This window comes from Platalea leucorodia (assembly GCF_965183815.1).
Source record: "Platalea leucorodia genome assembly, chromosome: 4".
In the NCBI taxonomy this organism is placed as follows: Eukaryota; Metazoa; Chordata; class Aves; order Pelecaniformes; family Threskiornithidae; genus Platalea; species Platalea leucorodia.
Window position 1 is genome coordinate 49,884,192 of NC_138826.1, and position 24,004 is coordinate 49,908,195.

The window sequence follows — 24,004 nt, forward strand, 5'->3', positions numbered from 1 at the left end:
TTTCTATTATATTTCAGCTGGATGTAGAAATTCCATGAGAGGTGCTGTCTTTACTGTGCAAGTCTCTATACAAACACAGAAGAATAGCCTCCACCTTGAAAAGCTTGCAGTATAAATAGGTAAGTGAGGAAGGAAAGAGACATGCACAGAATGTAGTTGCTACCAACAAGAACATCATTCTTTGAGATACTGTTGTCCCATTACTGCCATTACCTGAAAAGCCCTGGATGTCACAAAGTGAGATTTGTTTTCCAAATGACCCCTCAGACTTATAGTTTGCTTTATATAGTGATTTCTGAACAGTTTGACCCACACTCTTCCTTCCACATGGTAGTATGGTCTGTGTCTGTGGGGGAACTGTGCAGGCAGCATGCCTCTCCTTTCACGCAGTCCAACTCCATTATGCCCCACAGGAAGACAAGGTATTTTCTCCTTTTCCCCAGAAATGCTTTCACTCCAGCTCAAGCTTATGAGTTTCTCAGATTAGCACAGAATGGCTTTACACCATGCATGGAGAGAAACACACAGGGTTCATAGTCTCCATTTTGTGCACAAGAGAGCTATTTTATTGATCCAACCCCTGATTTCAGGCCTGACCTTATTAATCTCTCTCTTCCTGAGGACCCATCTCTCCTGTCCTTCTGGATAAACCCTGCAGCGATCTAGCTTAGAAGGTAGTACTTGCAATTGCTGTTACTGCCAAGATAAAAAACAAACAACAGAGAGGGCGATTAATTATGGTGCTGGGATTCTGAGAACAGGTGTTTCTAAATTGCCATTTTTCCATCAGTGGTGTCCTTTCGGTCCACAGGTGCATACTTAAAGCCATACACAGTGACAATGTGGTCACAGCTAATGAATGGCCTGCTTGTTAAAGTTGCACTTGTGGAAACAAAGCACTTCAAGCTTCTTAGTGTTCCTTACAGAGTTTCAGACATAGCACATTTAAGAGATGTGGAGCAAAAACTTGGAAGGGGAATTGTCTTCAGATAATGAATATCTCGTTAAGAACTAGGAAGTGGAGCATTAAAAAAACATAAATCAGAAGATCCTAACAACCAGGGCTGTTTCAGCATTTCAGCACCTGATCACTGCACTTAAGTGTCTTATAGTTCTGTCTCTAACTGAGTGTAAACGCTGATATGATACTATATTACTAATTAATATTCTGCTGTAACTACTATTGTATTTGTGCAACATTTTGTATTATATGATTTATGCCCACTGAAATCAATGTGTAGTCTTTCCATGGTTGATTGATTGGGCCTATGTGAATATCTTTCAAGATACCCTACAGGACAAAAAAAAAGTCATTGTCCTTACTCATGATTGAAGGGAAGGGAGAAATGCAGCACATGCTCACTCACCAGGTCAGAGAGCTGGGAGTGAAACCAATGAAATGTTTACTGGCATTATAAGCACTTTGTGAGTAGGATGTCCGTGACATTAACAGCACTAGCAATTCTAGAAAGGGAGGACTAAAAATTTATCTAGTGAAGATAAAGAAGAAATACAGATAAAGAACACTGTTACTATCCAAGAATGAACCCATCTTTCTCTGGCTTAGATTTAATCTAGCATGAGACGCCTACCTGTACTGTATTTGCACTTTTAAATTGCAATGCCATTGCTGAGTCCATGATAAAGGAAGCTGACATTTTACAGTGGGGTTAGGAATGGTTGGCTAAATAAACATTGTGTACAGATGTACCTCTGAAAAAGACATTTTGCTACAGTTTCCTGTATCACTCACCATAAGAACCCGGCTGCTGATGTACCCAGCTACACAGTCCACAGACGGTATTGCCTGGAAGTCCCAGAGCCAGGGGTGGGTTTGTATCCCAGCTGTCTGAGGCTGAGAATTGCTGTTCCCATTTTACAGCTGTAGAGCTGGAGCAGAGTAAGTTGACAGGTATATGGGAGGACTGAGCAGGAAGGAGGAAGATGGCACAGGAACCGAACATGTCTCTCTTCCATCCTTCATCAATTGTGCGTTGAGTAGGCTGACAGCTTGGAGAGAAGGTGACGTGCCAGAGTATATCTTTCTGCCTCAGATGAGTGGCTGGCATGCTGCTAGAAGCCCAGAGGGGCTCTGAGATGCTCCCAAGCTGTTCAGATGAGAGGTGACAGCTTGCCTCCGTAGGAAGCAGTAACTTCAGCAGAGTTGGAAACTCAAGGGGAAACAGGAGCTCACAGCCACTAACTTGCACTGGTACCTCTTTCAAGATATTGCAGGTACCTGGTCCTAGGCCTGCAGTGGCCACATTGTGACATCCAAAAGTCAGCTGTGTGCCAAGTTTGGCACTGAGGCCAGAAGATCCCAAGCCCTTCACTGGAAAAGTGGCACCCTTTTCTGGTTTGAATCTGCATAGCTGGGACAGCTGGAGAAAAGGCTGCAAGGTCCACGAGAGACCTGATGTTTGAAGCAGACTGCCATCAGCAGCAGATTTCAAAGGGGCTTCTGCCCCTCATCTCTGCCTGCTCAACAGGGGCAGGATGAGTTGCAGCATGCATAGAGGCTGTCAGTACTCCCACACCGAGCTACCTTTTCTATTCTCACTGGCTTTCACAGCAGCAAACTTTGCACTGTCTCTAACTCCAGACTTGACACCAGGGGGCACAGCACAGGCCGTCTTCTCCCTTGGGCCAGGAGCCAAGGGGGTACCACAGCCAGCAGGGCAGGGTCCTCACCGAGCAGGGCCTACCCCATAGCCCCAGGTGAGCAGGGCAGGCCTGCGGGTGCAGGGGAAGCAGCCAGGGTCCAGGCCATCAGGCAGGGTTGTGGTGATGAAGCAGGTCCAGCATCAAATCCACAAGTGAGGGTCAGATCCAGTGATGATAACCAGGGTCAGACAGATCCCAGTGACCACCAGGCAGAACCATGGTGACAAGACAGGCATGAAATCAAGCCAGAAAGTCAGCCCACAGGTCCAGATCAACAGGGTCCATTGTCAGGCAAGGGCACAGCTACAGCTGGGCTAAAGACCAGCACTCCTACCACAGAACTCAGGCAGGGGCCATAGCACAAGGCTGGGCTTGAACAGACACCTGGGCCCATGGGTGGGGGGTGGTGGAGGCCCCAGGTGAGGCTGGTCAGGAACATTTAGGCCTATTTGGTGCCCTCAGGGCTTTGACACTTCAGTAGAGTTGCCTCCATTTACAAGGAAAGGAAAGAGCATTAAGTTTGAAAGATGTCATGCTGGTATTCTTTTTATAAATGGCACACTTTAGAGGTTTACATAGCAGAAGACAAAAACTCTATATTTTCACTGAAAGAAAAATATACATTTTAATTGTGTGCCACTTTGTTTACTGACTAAGCTGCCATTACTCTAGGAGAACAAGGGAAAAGAAAGCCCATGTCTCCCTTGGAAACCCATATTCAGTAAAGTAGGAACATTTCAACACATGTAATTAATTTATACTTCAAGAAAATGAATTATTTTTTTCCTCCCCACTCCTAAGCTGCTTGATTGGAAAGTAATTGCTCTGCTTTCAGGAGGCAAAGAGAGTTTCAGATCCAAGGCTTACGTCAAAGCTGGTAGCCTCAATGCCACATCAAAGCCACACAAAGGTGGCTGTGAGTGAAACCAGATAAATGTGGTGCTAGTCAGTCAGCATGAGCACTGGGCAACTGAGACAATATTTATACATCTGCAGGGAGTGTATTTTATTTAGTGTTTAGAAGGTGGTCATTTGATCAACCAGAACTTGAGTTTGTTTGGTGGGGATGAAGGAGTGGGGGGCTGTGAAGGTCCAACCAGATGTTCTAGTTGAGGACTCTAGTGCTGATTTCTTACTCCCTGTTGCCACCTAGTGAATTCAAAGGTGATTTCATGCCTGCTCTGCATTGTGGGTTTGGGGTTTTTTTTTTGTTGTTTTCTTTGTTTGTTTTCCCCATTTGAGATTTTTGTTTATTTTGTTTTCTGAGGCAAAAATAAAATTTGTTTCTGAGACAAAATAAAAGGGAAGCCCAAAAAATGTAACCATTGCTGGGAAGAAGTGGAGAGAGCCTTTTCTGGCACATTTTCAGGTCTGATATTCTGCTATATGGCCAGACACAGACTAACTCAGGAAGGCTCTCATAAACTCCCAGGATCATAAATTTTTACTTATGATCCTCTAAGTGCACGCTGGTTGCCTGGTACCTCACCATTACAGTAGGATATTGTATTCTTATTCTCCCACTACAGCAACAAGCTTCCTCCTCATCAGCTCCTGCCACTTGCTCATTTTGGCTTCTTTCTTCTCCCTCTCCGCTTCTATTCCCGCTGTCCTTGCAAATCTTGGTCTTCATGCGGCCTCCCTCCCACTCTCCCTTACTATGAGCAAGGCACTTTCTCCATGTTGCGTTTGGGAAGTAAATATCTCCTTCAATCGCTGTCATGTTTTGGCAGGAGTAATGAAACTCCCTTCTGATTGGTCCTAATTCTGCCCCCTGTCATGGCCCCTGAAACATCGGGAAAGGGCTGTGATACAAGGAGAACTTCTGGCTAAGACACTAAATTGGGCCTTGGGAACCCCAGTTCCCGAATCTCTTCTAGCTTTTTGTGTGACTTTGGCAAGTCGCTTAATTGTCATGTGCCTCAACTGCTCTATGCTGAGAATGCCCCCGGTCTTTATGCTTTGCATTTTGAGTCTGCTTTTATTATTTAAAAATGTGGCAACATGAAACAGACATCAGAACTTGTCAACAGAGAGAGAATATCACAGTATGTGATATATAACATTCACCCCTCTGCAGTAAAACAAAGCTTGGTTGATTTCTCTGTGCCTTTGTTGCCATCTGACTGGCCTTCCCTCATTTATTCCGCTATTTTCCTTATGCTTTGAAGTTCTCAAGGGCAATGTGGAGTACAGAGTAAGTAAAAAACCCCTGCATTTCTGCTCCTTAGTAAAATAAGAGTTAATAGACTCATCATAGTTTGACAACATTGCTGTTGCAAATAGCAACCTTATTGATTTACATCAGCACCTAAGAGATTGTTTGAGAGACATTGCATTTTACACATTAGTAATTTGATCAACAGAAGAAAGATCTCAACAAGGTAATGCCTCAAACAAACATCCCTTGTTCAATTTAATATTAAATGAAGCAATAAATTATGGGAGCGAAAGACTTGAAAATCTCAGAAGCAAAAATAATCACCCCTTGGAAATGTCAGACATTGATTTAACTGTATCTTTGGAGGAGAAATGTTTGGCTGCAGAGGTGCTTCATTTATAAATTGCAAAAGACCTGCTGATTAGAAAAGCCAGTAGAATTAAAAGATCATTTTCCTCAAAGAAACCACACATTTATTTTAGGAGAATAGTCTTTCTGGAATAGTATCTAAGATCAAGATAAATTATTAAGCGAGGTCATAAAATTAATAGTCGTTTTCGAACTTTGCAGTTCCAAGGCATTTTACAGCTAAAGATTTCCAAACTCAATACTTACACATGGTCCTCTCACTGTTACATATAAAAACATCCTGGAACACGTTCAGCTTCAAAAAAAGTTCTGCAAGGTAAGAACTTACGTATCTTCGATGTGCACCAAGGACATCCTGTATATAGGAGTGTTCCAGTTATGTGTAGGTAGTTATTATCAAGAAGTATATAATAGTTCTATAATTTCATTTGCACATAAGAATTTCTTCCCCAGTGCCACCTAAGTACTGCTGATAGTAGCGTAAAGGAAAGTAGCAGAAAACTGTCATTTATGACAGGGGATGGACACGGCTGATAAAATTGCAGGTGACACTAAAATTGGCAAAAAGGTGTATAATGACAGAGGTAAAGCAACACACAAACTGACCTTGAGAGCCTAGTAAAATGCATAGCCAGATGCAAATATTACACATCTGAACAAGGAATGTAAACCTTATCTATAGACAGGGGAACACAAAGCTTCAAATCAGTCACTCTGAGAAGGACTGAAAAATGACAGGGAGGAATGAACTGACCCCAGAGAGAAAACTGCTATTGGGATGCTGAGATAAAAATGACTCATGTCATTCTTTGTGAGTGGAAACTGGGAGATATTTTTACTAAAACATTAAGACAACATGATGAAGATCACTGGAAGCAATGATGTCTGAATAAAATTCCATAGATTCCTTATGACAAAGATTTCCATTTGTCCAAAAATAATGCATGAAGAGAGAACTTGGTTACAGCATCTGAGAGCCTCTGCAGGAGGAAAAGACCGGGTACTCTAACCTCTTACATTCACCTAAGAGAAAGGCAGGAAGAAGCGAGGAAGGAAAATGAAGCCTGGCAAACACAAAGCCTGGCAAAGCCTTGTCCATGAAAAGCTGAGAGTAACTTTTTAAACATAAACATGAACTACTTGAACAAGCCATGACAAATGATGCACTAATAAACCATTGGTGAATTCAAATTATTATTGGGTAACTGTAAGGTAGAAAGCAGAAGCTACATGGATAATGCAGCAGTGGTTCAAAAGCCATGTTCTGTGACATGCAGGCGTGAGACTGAATCATTTAGTGCTTCCTTCTAGGTTTAAATTGCACATTCTGAATGAGAATCATTTTCAGATTTCCTGAGAACAGTGTCATCTCTTTTCCAGCCATTTCCCTGTGTTGGAAGAGTTACAAAAGTAGAATTTATACTAGTATCAATATTATTCTTCAGGCTTTAATATTCAGAATTTATTCCTTTATAATATAGGATCTGATTCTGTTTTTACTTAGGGGATTTATTTAACTTTATTTCACATCCATTACCAGAACTGAGTTACTTCTGAGGTAGGCAATAGTTGGCCTTTAATAACAGTCATTTTTATTTTCCACTAATTAAGAATTTTTTGAGATTTAGATATTGCCTAACAAAATAAATTACTATTCATCTCAGTTTTCAAGAGATACCACCTTTGATTGTAGGACAGTTCTTCTAGATAAGGTTGTAATGTATTTTTATAGGAAGAAAGGGAATACACTGCATCTTGAATTCATTACATGTAAAAATGGACTTAAATTAGATGGAGAGAGAATAAAAGAGTTGAGGTCTCAAATGGGAGTGAGGTGTAAGTACAGAAAAGCCTGGCTGTTACTCTTGTATCCAGTATTCAGCTGACTGCCAGCCTCTCTTTCTGCCTTTTATCCTGTCTTTCTTTTGAAAGCAGGGGAACTCTATGTCGTATAGAAGAAAATTCGTGACTGAGAGGACATCAGAAGACAGTTACTATTCTGTACCAGAAACCTTCTGTCTCCTGGGGTTGGTTTTGGTGAAGGAGCGGCTAACTGAAATGAAATGGCAATGGCTCCCTCTAGTGAATTGCACTCCAACAGACACGCAGGTATGCAATCATTGGGACTCCCATTTTTGATGCCAGAACATCCCCAAAACTCTTTTTCAGATTCAGTACTATCACATACTAATTGCAAAACAAAACACTCAGATCTAAATCCCTGGGACTTTAGGAAAGCTTACAGTGCATCTGTGTCTAACTATATGAAGCTGTAGTCCATATTCTGTAGCAGGCCAGTCAACCAAACCGTTCTCCTACAGCCAAGATGAGAAACCATTGGGCTCCTTGGACTTACACTGATAAGAACGGGCTTGAGGAGGAGTCTGTGGGTGCTCCAGTTAAGCTCCTATTTTGCCCTTCCTCACTAACAACAGAGGGTCAGGCCCAAGGGACCTCAGTTTCCCTTTCTCTGGCAAGGAGAAGGAGAAACAGGAGTTCTAAGAAGTATGGAGGAAAAGATTTTTAGCAGAGGCTGTGAAACTGTCATGCCTAACCATCAGCATCTTAAATGCTCCTCTGCCTTTCAGATTGTTCATTTCAAGTGCACAACGAGGTAACATTGCATGTTTTTTTCCCCCTCTCTTTCCGAGCCCTGAGCCTCACCTCTCCTTTCACTCCATTTCTGCAAATGACAGGTACGACAGTAACAAAAGAGAACTGGTGTTTCTGTTTGTCCTTTCCTTCCTGAAAGGAATCACCAGTTATTCTAAACATTGAGGTATGAACAGCGTCTTCATGCTTATTACTATTTGTGCTGCATAAACCCTTGCAAAAGCTTTTAGTGCAGCTGTAAATACAGAAATGTTTTCCTGGCACCTAGCTATTTTATTGCTCTTCCCTTCTGAATTGATATTAATTAATCAAGATTGCAGCCTGCAAGGTTCTGAATGACATGTTCCATGTAAAGCAGTCATGGAAACTGAGTTTCCCCTGACTGTGGAACAGAATGAGACAGTAGCTGAACTGGAAATAATATTCCTCCAACTTAATTCCTGTGATGTCTTAGATTAACAACGTGATTCTGAGCTTCCTCCGAGAGAGAGATATAAATGTCTTTACTGCCAACAAGCACTGTTCAACAATTGATTTTATGGCCATCTTTCTTAAGGGTTGCACAATTTGGAGCGCGAGTGTGACTATGGGCATATAGCAAGATTCATATATCCTTCCTGTGTGGCATTGGATAGAATTAAGCAGGCTGAAAATTAAAGTTTCCTGGGCTGCCTTACCCACTGTGGGGTGAGGAAGACATCTGGGAGTGGTGGAAGGGAATCCGAGAGCTGAGATTCCAGAAGGTGTTGGTCTCGATTACATAGTTAAAGCTAAACTGGGAGTGAATTAAATCCACCATAAGCTTGGTCATATTCTTAGTGCCTGTGCACAGTAACGTCTTTTCCCTTGACTTAGGTAGTAAACTAGCTTGCATTAAAGCTAGTGAGGAAGGAAATAAATCATTTTACGAGCAGGCAAAGCAAGGGGTGCTGTCATGGACTTCAAAAAGACTACAGCGTCTGCAAAGGAAGAACTGAATTTAAAATCTTCAACTCAAACATTATTTCACCCTTTATCTTTGGCTATGAAACCTGGAAATCCACCAATGTTCTCAAAAATCTCAGAATGCTTTTTGAAGGCAAGTACCTCAGGAAAACATTTGTTAATGTATATAATGAATTCTTACTAAGTGTTGAGATTGTCACATAAGCCATCAGCTTGCTCCAGAGAAGATGGATAACTATGTGAGACACAAAGGAAGTGAAGCCAAAGGATCTACTGTGACAAGCATGCCTCTGGGAAGTCCAAGAATAGAAGGAAAGAGGTCAATCAAAAGAATCCCTCTGCTGAACAATACTGAGGAAGGGAAAGCATATTGATTTTAATCTAGAAAATATGTAAAGTGTGGCCCAGGGTTAACAGGGATAGAAGAACCTTGTTCATGACCTCAGCAATGTTCATCAGGATGGAGAGAAGTGAACCAATAGTGTCCTAGTTTTTCTGACCACATTTCAACAAGTAGAGATCTTCAATAGCTTTGATTTTGATTTTAAATTAAGAAGGCACTATCTGGGGAAATTATTTCCGATAGGAATGATTAGGGGTGACATTGTTTAAGAAAAACTACTCGATCATTCAGATTCGGATTCAAAGTAATTTTGAATGCTTTCTCCAGAGCTTTCTGTAGTAGTCCATCCTGCCTCCAGCAGTATCTCAAACCATTTCCACAACTGGCAATACAAGAAGAAATTCGGAATGGCTATCTTGTTTTTGCAAATAGCTGGGTGCAGCTCAGTTGCTCCTGGATGTTTACTTAAGGATACGGGTGCTTTGCACATCATAACAACTTCACATATATTCATCTTATGCAGCCTAACCAGTTGTAGTTTTTGACTGATACTTTAGCTGATATTTCTATATTGCCAACTTTTACACTTTAAAATTGTGTTTAAGATGGATAAGTTGTGGTTATAAGGGAACCATATTGAAAAGAGTGAGTTTGTAGTCGTTGCTGTATTATTTTGCCCTTTATTTATTTGTGATTAAAAAAACCCAAGTATTCTCTTTTTTTTCTAGTTTTCTTCCTGTCCTGCTTTATTTTTATCCCTTTGTTTTCACGTGTTCTTACTCAGCTCTGACACTTCCCAAGCTGTTGCTCCCAGAAGTCACATGATAATGTGAAGCATCTGAGTTAGGACAAATCATACATTTTACAGTAATTTGGCCTATTAAAATAATCAGGAGTGTTTCAGGGAAATGCAAAAGGACTTTGTAATAGAAGTCTGAAGAGTAGCTGTCTGATTTCTGCCATGGAGAAATCTTTTAATAGCAAAACACAGAAGGAATTAACAGAAGTGAATACAGTGTCCAGATTTTCCAAAGGTCAAGCAAAATTTATTAACGCGAGTCAAACTTGGTTGGATTGCGAAATATTAAACCATCTATGTGCCACAGGATCATGTGAGGAAGTGAAGAAGGAACAGAATACTCAGATTTTATATGGTGATGTTGTGTAGTACTGGTTGCATTCTCCTGCCTTTCAGTGCATGTAAAGCATGCAAAGGTCTTTTTTGCTCATCCCTTCCTGAAAAACTATTTTTAATTATCACGTATGCACAGATTACTGTTTTAATGTACAGTCTGAGCTGAGATCACAGAGAGAAGGTGGGAGAAGAGAGTGACTCAGTAAGACCTAAAAAAGAAAAAAATCCCAATGGACAAAGGAAGTCAGTAGAAGAGTCAGACACTGGATTCAGGACTGCAGGCCCTCCAGCAAAGTATTCTCTGCACTGCACTGCACTGGATATCTCTTTAAAATGGGACATTTTATCCTTCATAGAGAAAGCAAATGTAATTAAATAAAAAAAACAGGAAATGGCTTTTGATAAGTGATTTGCTCTAGGGAATTGTACTCTGGCAGACAGAGAGAAGCTTCCTCTTCCATGTCGTACCTGATGCTTTCTACTTTAAAGAGAATTTAGGAAGATACATTGGAGAACAATCAGATAATGTAGAATGAAAGGTACTTGATCTATGTTTGATAGTATTGTGCAATACCACAGGGATATTACTGGTGGATTTGAAACCTCAGAATGAATACACAAATGAATACATAAATGAAAATATCAGTGGAAACATAATAGCTAGTGCTTTGCATGTTTCCAAAAAATGACATATATACTTCTTAAAATAGCTCTAACAGCTTCTAGAGCAGGTAGACATGTGCCACAGCATGCCATGATTTCAGATGAGTGAAGAACAGTTGTTGGGGAATTGAACAATAAACTAACACATGGCACCTTTAATCATTTCTCAAAGCTTAATCAGGCTGTATACCAATAAACATGAAATATTTCTCAATGGTAATGGTACATTCAAAAGATTCAGTGCATTTCTATAAAACATCAATTGGTTCAAAAAGTAAACACAGACGCTAACCACAGGAAGATGTCGAAGATATTACTGATAACACAACACACGTTCTCTTAAGGTACAAACCATCTGCAGTAGGCAGCTAAGGGATATTTTGAAGAGAAGGATTTCTATTATTTTAGGTATGAAGAGACTGTTTTGTCAGCCTGCAAGTTTTATTCTTTTTTCTCCTCTCGTGGCTATAAACCGCACAGTGAAACAGCAGCAACTGAATTGGGAGGTGAAAGACACGAAACAATCACTAACCAGTTGGTTTAGAGAGAAAGTCTTCTGATGGACAGGTTATTTGTAATTTTTCTCAATGGGCTTTTTCCCATTTTCTTCAGACTGGTCCTTTAAAGCCAGACTAAATGACTAAGGAGACTAGTGGTTTGAACTGAGTGGACAATTCCTAGCGTGTGTGCTGATGGTCTGAGGTGCTCCGAGTGCCTCACACACAAATGTAAAGAGTGGGAAATATTTCTAGCTTGTGTTCAGAACAAGGATATTGCCTATGTTCAACAAATGACTAATATCCAAAGAAGTTCCTGTTAATGCAATGTTGAGTTTAAGGAGAGGTTTTGCAGAGAAGCAGGCAGATGAGCTCAGGCACTGTGTCATGTTAATACTGAGAACTGGTTGCCAGACAGGAGCTGGCTCATCTTCTCGGTGACTTGGAGAAGAGGTTAAAAATCACGCAGCTATATATGTTCATAATCACAGTTAGCTAGCTACAAAAACTAGAAGAGAGGCCACATGCCTAGATTTCTAGTGCCCTACCAAAATGAAAATAAAAAGGTTTCGCTATTGGTATGTAAGAGATTTATGTATCTTTATGTGTGTTAATGGTAGTTAGAGTCAGTGCTTTGATGGGTATATCACTGTAAATTCTCAACACGAAAATGATTGACTCAGAGAGAAGCCAAAATAGAAATCAAATTATGTGTGTCAACCAGCTCTTGATAAGCTTCACTGTATGCATCTTCTGAATTGGCTCATCCTCAGGCTGTCATGATCGTGTGGCTGAGAACATGCTTGAAATGATTACTATTCTGGCTTTTAAATTTAAAGATGGCTGATTGAATCAGCTTAAGTATTAACCAATTTTATCCCCATTTTATCTAATTGGAATCTCAGTAATGGAACATCCCAGCCCTTTCACATCTTGTTATGGAGACACATATTTCTGGCACAGCTGGATGACTGAACTCTTGCTCAAAACAGCCGTTATGATATTTCTGTCAGCTTCTCCCAAAGAATTCAGGGAGGGGTTTTTTGCCTTGTTTTCATGCCTTAGTCAGCATTTGGTAATTATTCTGTGTACGTGTCTTGCCAAACTCTTCTTGTCCTCTAATCCCTGAAGTGACTGATGAAATGTGTTGTCATTGCAGGGAGCTGTATCTGCCACAGAGGCTGCCCTCTTCTCTTACTTGATATAGCGCAATGTCAAGAGTAATGACTGAGTTTGGTTTGTAAGGAGGTTTCAGCCCCTTGTACTAGCACTACATACCTTTTCCTGCTGAGTGTTCTCCTGAGCAGACTCTTGCTTATGGCTTTGTCCATAGCTATTTGCCAACAAATTCCTCTGAAAAGGCCTGAGGAAAGAGGCCCATGAGCAGGTTACTCTTTGGGGATATTCTCTTCTCGAGCAGTTATAAAGCTATAAAGTAGCTTATTGTTTTATGCAGCATATAAAGGTTCCCTGTGGAAATCAGAGTACCTCAGTTTCAACAGCTCACATAAACAGCCCTTTCTTGAAGTTTTTCAGTGTGCTGTAACTCCAGACTAACTGCTTCTCCCGTGTTTCTGCATTTTATGTACGAGATCAGCCTCTTTAATGCCAGAAGAAGGAGGGACAGGAGGGCATTATACAGTCTTCTAAACTAAGCCTCACTGCCTCCTTTCTACTTTCTGAAGCAATACAATTGTCAAGGTAAAGTAAGACCTCTCCTAAGGAGGAAGAGTCCTGCGCTACTCCCTTGTCCCCTACTGCCTTCTCCTTGCATTCTCTGCTCTGAACAGGGCAGTAGCAGGCACCGATGCGAGCAGGCAGCAGATGAGGCAGTGGGCAGGAGGTGGGAGTTGTAACAAGGGAGTCACTTGCCTACACAAAGGCTGCTGAACATTTCCTGTCAAAATTGTTTTTCATGGAAAAGTATTTGTTTGGTGTATTTTTTGTTTAAGATAAGGCACTTTTTTTGTTGACACATTACAGAGGTTCTTTGATTGTCTGTGTTCAGGGCTGATGGAAAGTGATTTTTCTCCAAAAGGCTTCCCAAGCTATTTTTATGAGCAGCTCTAGTTTTCATATTTGATAAGAATTTGACTGAGCTTACTGTATGAATTAAATATATACATTTTCTAGAAAGAAAATATGGAAAAGTTTGTATCGTGTTGGAAGTTAGAAACTGTAGAGTATATCACTGAATCTTGGAAGAGAAAGTGGGACATAACTGGAGGTGGGCTAACCTACGCAAATATGTTTAATACTTCCAGTACCTCTCAGCAGATCTGGGTCTGACTTGTCAAGCCTAATAAGTGTTTTTTAAGTTTGCCCAAACTGTCTCTGCTAATTACAAAAAGGAAATTATAAAAATTTAAATTTTGTTCCTTTACTCCAAACAGATGGGACAGAGTGCTAGGAAAGGGCTGTAACCTTCCCATTTCCTTCTAGGAGAGGAGTCGTGCTGCTCAAGACATACTATTCCTTCTCTGGAGTATGTGCTATCACGGTGACAAGACTTACCGGTTTCTGTGATAGCAGGACATTTAGCTTGGACAGAGTCATACAACCTGGATAATTTGAGACTAGGGACCACAAATGCAGTGGTTGTCAAGGTCATAAGCTCAATCATAAGCTCACAGACTATCCCAGCAGAAACAAATTAAGATGCAGGAACCCAATAAGATAGCCATTCTGGCAAGCAGCCTGCTGAAATAATGGATTTTCTCTTGGCAGGCTTGATAAGCCTGCAAAAGCTACTAGGTAACTGCAGTGTTAAGAATCCTTCATTTTAAAGACAAAGCAAAGTAGATTTGAGACATTTAGAAAACTGGGTGCCACAGTGAAAGTTAGGAGGTGGCAAAACATGTACAAATGTTGTTTGAAGACTCTTGGAGGAAGCTAGCATCAGTGTTCAGGAGCTGAGAAAAGTCATTGGCAGGTGACAATAAAGTTGTAAATTTTAAGGGAAGCAAAACTCAGTAGGACTAGCGTCAATTATGACTTTCAGAAGTGAAGTGTTCTTGATCCAGAAAGCAACTAACAGCTGATTAGACCCACATGAAACACTGGCCATGACACATGCAAGACAAATTGTGCCGTGGTGAGCACTCAGAGAGGGTGCAGGTGAGGTAAATGGTCAGTGGTAGAGCTGATCCTGACTGACAGCGCTGCTGAGAGGATCACCTCCTCACGCTGGAGCTCCACTAACAGTTCAAGCTGGCATAAACCAGTGTTGTAGCTTAAAGAGGTGTTCCCACCCTACATGCTATCTGTTCCTGTCACTGCACACCTGTCGTCCCTTGTCACTGTACAAACATTTGTGAAGGTGAACAGTGAACTGGTTCTTGTTAAAATCAACCCCCTGAAAACAAAAGGCTGTAATTAATCCAGAGAACTTCCCTGAAAAGGTTCATTGCAGAAACCCTCCAGGAATGTCTGAGCATATACAGGTGCTGATGTGGAAAGCAAAAGTAGTTCATGTATGGTAAAATTTGAGATGAAATTAAAAAAATATATAAATCCTCAAAGCTCTAGCATTTTACAGAGGGCAAAGTGTTAACACAGAAGCATAACAAAAGGAATATAAAATTGATCCAAAGAATGAGATAAGTTTTGAGATGCTTAGACCACTACAAGAAATCAGCATGGCATCTTTGCTCTGCCGAGTCTGAGGAAGTCGTAACAATTGCAATTGTTTTCTAGACAAGCAAATCTGAAGTTTGATGAGTGAAGACACATAAAGCTGTGTGAAAGAAGAGCTGCAAGCTGAAGCTAGCATCCATGTCTCAAAAATGCCTCTGGAAAAAGAAGCGGCAAAAAACCCTATATAACATACATTGGGAAAAAGCAGCGCTAGAGAAACGAGCAAATATGTGAATTAACATTATCACAAAAGCCAAAAAAACTTCTGAAAGGCAACAATGTAAATCACTTAACTGAGGAAAGCAGAGTTCTGACTGGCAAGTTTATATCAACTGGAAGACCTGCTACAAATAAACAGAGGAAAATTTTAGAAACAGAAAAAAACCAAGCCTATGGACAAATCATACTTAAGAGATGGAACATTGGCAAGCAGCACAGAAAACCAATGATGTTGACAAAGAGATTAAACAGTCAGAGCCAAAACCTGAATCATTTCACATCACAAGCAAAGCTGTGAAAAGCTATATAAAATGTAAAACCAGTGCAGTTTCAGGTAAAGATGAAAAGCTTTCAAAGAAACCAGTCACAAAAAGCTGGAATTGGTAAGATTATCAGTAAGATCACTAAACGGTTAAAGAAACTATGAGATCGGGAGAAGCTTTTACATCAATGTGAAAACAGCGTTTCATTCCATTCAAAATGCCAAAGATGCCCTAAGTGTATGCAACAACTATGCAGGCTCCAGGGTCCCTTCAGTCTTCTGCAGGCAAAGACAGTACTGACTCAAACAGAATTAAAGAACTAAGGCAAAAAGAGCAAGACATACTTCCTTCCGGAAAACCATGTGCCCACCAGAATTTTACCCTAAAAATAGTCATCAAAGAGATAATTGAATAGCAAAAGTCACTCACAAACTTCACGTATTTTAAGAAAGCTTTTGACAGGCTTCAGCATTAATGTCATTCTGGAACATCTTGAAATGTTATGATATCCAATGAAAATAATAGACATCAAAACTTTTATAGCAAGGCTTAGCTTTATATTTTAAGTAAACATAGCTTCAGTGAACAGTTTAACATAGATCTCGGTGTCAAATGAAAATGTCTTCGCTTGTTTCACCTTTATGGAATTGCTTGCTTTATTATGAGAGTGGCTAATTATATGAGAAAGTATTTAACATTTGTTTTATATAGCACCAGATAGCTTAACAACAGTAACCTTGATTTAGATTTTGCTGATGATACTGTGATCACCCAACCAACATTGTTATAAAAGAGCTTGTCCAACATTAAGCAAAAAGATAGCCTTAATAATTGGAAATGACAAAAATCTAGGGAGAACTTGGCAACTTTCAGTTCAAATTTTCTGAAAGATGTCATCAACAGTGATAAAGGTGTTACCAGAAGAGGTTTAATTACGCAAGACAACAGCAGCTTTCCCCAGCTTAAATGCTTACAGCTTAACACTGCTTGGACTTGCAGGCATATCAAAAGCAGTATCCATTCATAGCTCTACCTGCTCAATAAAACCTATTCATCCCTGGGTAATGCTTACGATACGTACATTGCATACTGAATGATGAACTTGCATTTCATATTCATTACAGTGAAAGAATATATTTACAGGCTTGAGAAATACATTCCACCCAAAGAGTCATGCATTGACTTCCTAAGTAATCTGAGCTAAATGAAATTGAGAAAGGGCTAGAGAGGACCTGGGAGGCAAGACACTTTTGCATCTGGTTATCTTAGGAATGTCCCTTAATTTGGTGAGCAAATAATTATTTGTTTAATAATGCATTATACACACATTCCCATAGCTAGGTGTATAATATACGTTAAAAACAAAATGTCAGCTGTTCCCTTGGCATTCACGTGAACATATGAACACAACTATTGAGACTACACGAAGGAGAGGTTAGGCCTCCGGTAGGTGCTAAACGTACTTGGATTCCTCCATGCAAACAGCATGGGCAATTGGAGAGTTGGACTAAGAACAGCCTTGGACCTCATGCTTGAGTGTCAGACTAGGGTACTCATGGTACTCCTTACTGCTTCTGATTTTAACAGAAGAGAAATCAAGCCTTGAATGTGAAATGGAAATGGACTAGTATTTTTTCTATCACTACGTGATGAGGGTAGACTTCAATTTTGCAGTGGTAGAAAATAAGCAAAAGACTTGATTTCATCTTTCAAGAAAGGGTTGCCCCATAGTTTCTCCCTAGAAGACAAACTCAGAATGGCTTCTTCTAATTCTGCTGACTATCCAAGATGAACTCAGCAGCTCATAAACAGGGAATCAGTTCTGTGGGATTCATGCAATTAATCACTACCAGTCAGTGGGCTTGAAACATGAAAGTGGTTTTTTTTTTAGACTTTCTGCCCTACATTAACACAGAATAACAGAACAGTTGAGGTTGGCAGGGACCTCTGGAGACCATCTTGTCCAATCCCCCTGCTCAAGCAGGGCCACCTAGAGCTGGTTACCCAGGACCATGCCCAGATATTTTTCTAATATCTCCAAGGATGGAGACTCCACAACTTCTCTGGGCAACCTGTGCCAGTGCTGAGTTACCCTCACAGTAAAAAATATTTCCTGATGTTCAGAAGGAACCTCCTGTGTTTCAGTTTGTTCCCATTGCCTCTGGTCCAGGCACTGGGCACCACTGAAAACACCCTGGCTCCCTCCTCTTTGCACTTTCCCTTCAGATATTTATATACATTCATAAGATCCCTCTGAGCCATCTCGTCTCTAGGCTAAACAGTCCCATCTCTTTCAGCCTTTCCACACATGTGAGGTGCTCCAGTCCCTTCATCATCCCTGTGGCCCCTCATTGGACTCTCTCCAGTATGCCCATGTCTCTCTTGTACTGAGGAGCCCAGAACTGGACACGGCACTCCAGGTGTGGCCTCACCAGCACTGAATAAAGGGGAGGGATCACCTCCCTCGATCTACTGGCAATACTTTGTCTAATGCAACCCAGGATGCCATTCGCCGCCTGTGCAGCAAGGGCACACTGCTGGCTCATGTTCAACCTGGTGTCCACCAGGACACATAGGACGTCCTTTTCTGCCCAGCTGCTTTCCTCCTGGGTGGCCCTCAGCGTACACTGGTGCCTGGGGTTGTTCCTCCCCAGATGCAGGACTTTGCACTTCTTGCTGAAATTCAGCGGGTTCCTGTTGGCCCGTTTCTCCAGCCTGTCGAGGTCCCTCTGGATGGCAGCATGACCCTGTAGTGTATCAGCTGTTCCTCCCAGTCTGGTGTCATCTGCAATCTTGCCAAGGGTTCACTCTGCCCGGTCATGCAGATCGTTAATGGAGACATTAAACACAGATGCTAGACTTATTACTATACTAAATGTATTCTTTTACCCATCAAATTTCTGATGATAGTCTTCTTTCATGAAATCAAAACTCAGTAAATATTTGCAAATATTGTTTTTATAATGGATTCCTTTTGATCAGAACTAAATGACTAAGAACTAATTCTTAGAAGTGTGGGGTAGCTGTATTTTCAGTTAATATAAGTGAGTGCTCATGAATACTTAAAACTGTACTTCTCTTGGACCTAAACAGTTCTTTTTCTTTGAAACGCAAATGTATTTCATGCCATTTCATGCTCTCTATTCAATTGGCAATAGAACAGACTTATTATATACTCATATTTTTATGGCATGACTCTCAATTATTAAAAAAAAATCATTATTCAGGTAATGTAACATAATGTATTCTAGAGATTCTGCAATCAGAGAAAACTGCTACTACTAAAATGTCATTTGAATAACTCTGTATTAGTGTCTTTCACTTTAGTTCATTGATCCTTAGACTGCTTACGTCCAGCAGTCTCCTTTGGGGATTCTAGCTCACAAGATAATAATGAGATTCAAAAACGCATCATTAATGTCATTCTTTCTTTGTGATAAAGGAGAAAAAGCTGGGAAGAAAGGGAAGAAGAACCTATTTTTTTCTTTTGTTCATGGCAAACAAATACTGCTGATTCAGGGTCAACTTCAAACTGCATTAAATAATCTGAGATTTTCTGGAGCTGTAGATTGTCGTTCTCCTAGTTCATGGGGAGGAATTCTCTCCTCTAGCCCTTGACACTACCTGCCTCGCATTGGCATTTCAACTTTGGTGAAGATATACCCTAGTTCCTCGAATGCCCACCTGGTTTACCTGCAGCACTGCTTTGGGTTCATTTGAGTATGTACCTCTAGAGAAATCAAAAACATCCCTAATTTTTCAGGTTCAGTAGAATTCATTTTAAGTGGTAAAGAAACTCAAAATTAAAACAATGCGGTTTATTCAAACAAGATAGAGTTAAATTTTCATTTAAAACTGGAAATAAAAGCATAATGCAAGAAACACAGACTTTGAGTATGGCTAGCCTTAGGCTTTGGTCTGGGGGTGTCCGAGACACCTCTTAGCTGCAGTCACCAGGGCCTGACTCATCAGAACTCAGCCTCGAGGGTGCTGCCCCAGGCTACCTTCCCATGTCCATTTATATCCCAGGTTTCCTGATTGCTCTTGAATGTCAATGACGCTTCAAAGTCCACCACAAAAATCCCCTATTTTCAGAGGACCTCGACTGCGGGGCTGCCTTAGGCATCTGAGAGATCGCTGCCAGAATGCCCTTAAGTTTACCTGAGAATGACTGCCTTTGAAGGGCAGAGGGATAATTCAGGAAGCCCATTCCTCTCCTCATGTTTATCTTTTCTTTTAGGAAGTCTTTTGAGTAATAGACTTAACTAATATATTTTACAAATCACATGATAAATGTAGGGTTTTTTATAGTGTTGCAGTTTTAGTCACCTTCTGGTTTACTGACATTTCAGGGGGACCACATTTGCACAGTAAAATGAGATGCCAGTTTTAAGGGGCATCCTGTCTCAAGGTACCTGCATCTAGATTTTTAGCAATCCATAAATGGGAAGTGCTCTGAACAGAGGTTTTGGCTTTAGTATAAAAGGAGAAGATCCATTTGCAAATGAAGTCCCAATTCTTTAGAGGTCCAAGCATCTCTTGAGAAAACAACATTCAATAAGTGATATTTAAGTAATATAGCATTTTAACTTGGACAGCTTAATGCAAATTCAACTTTTGACTATTCTTTCATTTTCTTACTCATTTCTATATCTTTTTTCAAACTTGAACAAAGTTTGCTGCTTCAAAGTTTGTTCCTTGGTAAATTTTTTGCCAGCTACCCCCAAAGCAAGCTTCCTAGGATGCATGTGGGGGAAGAATCCACCTTTAGTTTGGATTTTGGTGTTTGTAGCAAAAGTCACGCAAAAATCCAGACTTCCAGAATTCAAGCCCAAAAGTAGGTTCAAATGATGGATTTGTTCTCTGCAAACATACTTTTTTTGTCATAAAAGGAAACGTTTAACTGTATTTTAATAAAGTATCTGTTCTCTTCTGGTGATGGTATTGTTACTAGAAAGGGTTTAGTAGGATCCCCTTACTCAGACTCTGAAGGGATCTATTGTTTTGTGGTAGTGTCAGCAATGTCCCAGTTAGGCTGTAACACAGAGCAAGATTCCTGCCTGCTCACTGTTGTCAGTCACTGAAGACCACACAGAACTGTAATTTCTGGATCTCTGGCCAACTTTAGCTGAGATCATTCTGTATTTTACTCCTAGTAATTCAGCCTATGTTTTCAGTTGCAGAATCCTTACACCTCCCTTTCTGAACTGTAATGTTGGAGTAACTTATTACATAGTTGGTTTTTTGCACCCTGACAGCAGCTGTACTTTACCAGTAAACCACATAGAGTTTTCATCTACCTCTAAGAGATATTCAAGACTTCATTAATGCCAAAAAAGGGTTTTTTGAAAGGTCTTGTTGAAAGACATAATACAAATGCAAAATATTTTTATTCATAATTGTTATTATTTGAACCCCTTTTTCTTGCTTTATATATTTCTCTAGTAGGTGAAATTCAATCATTTATAGAGTGCTTGGAAAGCTTCTGAACTGTGTTTGTGACAGGACTGAGGAATGCGTAATGAGAAACCTAAGGGAAAATGGGCTTTGTGCAAGAGCAATCCACAGCTTCCCTTTCCCCTTGAAACAAAATCATAACATCAGCACATCTACTGCTCACAGTATAAAACAATTTCCTTTAAAATCACCCTTTTCTACAGTGCTTCCATGTGAGCTGTCTCTGTTGTAATAAATTAACAGTGATACCCCTAATGAGAAGTGCTGCACATGGCAGCGAGATCTGAGCCTTGGCTTGAAGGCACTGGAAAATGAATTTTGAGATAGAGCAGCCTCTCTGAGCATGGTACTGGCTGAGGTAAATTGAGATGACTAAATTGTATTGATTAGAACCAATCTGAAAGATTCGTGTTTTTCAGGGGAAAAACAAATTAAAAAAGACACTTTGGGATATTGGAAACATTTTTTCTTGTTAGTACACCTATTGTGTTCAGGACAATTCAGCATCTGTTTTGACCCATTTTAAAACTACTGGATGAAGTTATTGAGGATTTTCTTGAAGGAGTAATGCAAGAGAAGGAATTGAAATATAAACATAGGGCTGGATTGGAGTCTGAGGCATGTGCTGTCAATGATAGCCAGGAAGAAAGTAGTGATATGATATAAAGAGGTGAATGTTTAGCTAGGAAATGCAACAAGTACAGTACTGTTTACCATTTCTGCATTACAGTCCTCCTCCTCTTGGACCTTTGTCTTCATGGGAAGCTATTGAGGAATACACAAAGGTCTGAATGTTGGATGCAACAGGTATTCTGCACAAGACTTTCTCAACACAGTTATATGTCCATTCTGTGGGTTTTTTTAATTTTTTTTTTTTTAATTAGACTAAGTTTCATAGAATCATAGAATACCAGGTTGGAAGGGACCTCAAGGATCATCTGGTCCAACCTTTCTAGCACAATCTAGACGAGATGGCCCAGCACCACGTCCAGCTGAGTCTTAAACACGTTCAGCATAGCAGAGTCAACCACTCCCCTGGGGACATTATTCCAATCACTGACTGTTCTCATTGGGAAAAATTTACCTCTCGTGTCCAATTGGAATCTCCCTGGGAGTAACTTGTACACATTACCCCTTGTCCTCACCATGTGGCTCCTTGTAAAAAGGGAGTCTCCATCTTCTTTGTAGCTCCCCTTTAAGTACTGGTACATGGTGATGAGATCATCTCTAACCCTCCTCTTCTCAAGGCTGAACAAGCCCAGCTCTCTCAGCCTACCCTCATACGGCAGGCTTCCCAGACCCTTGATCATCTTGGTGGCCCTTCTCTGGCCTCCCTCCAGCCTGTCCACATCTTTTTTGTATAATAGGGACCAGAACTGTACACAGTATTCCAGGTGTGGCCTGATAAGCGCTGAGTAGGGTGGGATAATGACTTCTTTATCTCTGCTGGTGATGCCCTTTTGGATGCAACCCAGCAACCTATTGGCCTTCTTGGCCGCAGCAGCACACTGTTCACTCATGTTGAGCTTCCTGTCCACCAGGACCCCCCGGTCCCTTTCCACGGAGCTGCTCTCCAGCCAGGTGGATCCCAGTCTGTGCTGCACTCCTGGATTATGTTTTCCCAGGTGCAAGACCCTACATTTGTCCTTCCTAAACTTCATAAGGTTCATGTTAGCCCACTCTTCCAGCCTATCCAGATCTTCCTGCAGGGTGGCTCTCCCTTCCAGAGCGTCTACTTCCCCACTCAATTTGGCGTCATCTGCAAACTTCATCAGGCTACCCTTGATCCCGTTATCCAGACCACTTATGAAGATATTGAATAGTGTTGGGCCCAGTATCGATCCCTGGAGGACCCCCAGTTTACTAAATTACCCTGCAAAAAAGCACCCTTGTGTTATGAAAAGGCAAGCAGGTAGCTAAGGTGAAATGGTTTCTCTGCAATCAGCCTTGTTGCATACACATGGGCCAAAGAAAACCCCTCAGGCCTAAATGTTTTGAGTTAGCTTCATAAATCTTCAGTTTAAATTTAGCATCAAGACGTTTCTGGAGCCTAAAGACCTTTTAATATCTGGCCTCTAAGTGAATAGCTTGGTCCTTGAAAGCCTAAGCACCTTAAGCATGTCTCACTGACTTAAATATGTGCCATAGGTCTTCTGAAAATCACATCATAGTGGGCATGCCAAAGTATGTCTTCAGGGTTCAAACTGTACTTTCCTGGTTTTGAAAATGTTGATAAATACCTGTAATATAGAATATCTCTCTTTTGGGAGCTCTCACGGTCCATCCAGGGGATGCACTGGGTGGTCTATCCCGATCTCTCTTTCTAGGGCTGAGCACACTACATGCTGCCTGTACCCAGGAATTGCCACAGGTCAGTGATACTGTAGCTCAGAGGGAGCAATGCTGTCTGCAATGGAGCAATGCAGCGTCTCTGCAGCCCACCGTACAAACCTTGCAGGCACCTCAATTCCCGGCTGCTTTAAGTGACCATTCTTCCTGCCAGGACACAAGCATATACAGGCTGGAAGTGGGGAAGGGCTTAAAGCTAATGCCTTTCCGTCATTCAGGTCAATCCTTTTATAGTTACACTAGGCTTCATAAATTCAAATTCCCTTTCGTGATGGGCAAGGGGAAAAGATAGGGTGATACATCTTTAAGTACTAAAGATGAGATCATCTTCTTTTTATAGACACTGAAATCATCCAAAAGCTGCACAGCAGCAGGCTGAGTGTATTTCTCAAGCTGCATGGAAAGAGCACTATCTGGGAATTTCTTTCCAAATGAAAAGGGAGCACATACCCAGCCAGATCTTATCTTCAAACATGACTCCTAGACACTGCTTTTATTTCTTGGAGAGAACTGAGGGTTTGACTGGTTTTATCTTATTACTTCTCCAGTCATTTAATTCCATCCCTACAGTCATGAAAGTGAAAACCAGGTCTTTCTTTTTCCGCTGGGTATAACTGAGAAATCATTATAGCACTTTGAATCTCATCTCAGAAAGGAAAAATCTGTTGCAGTTATGGAGCTATTACTGGT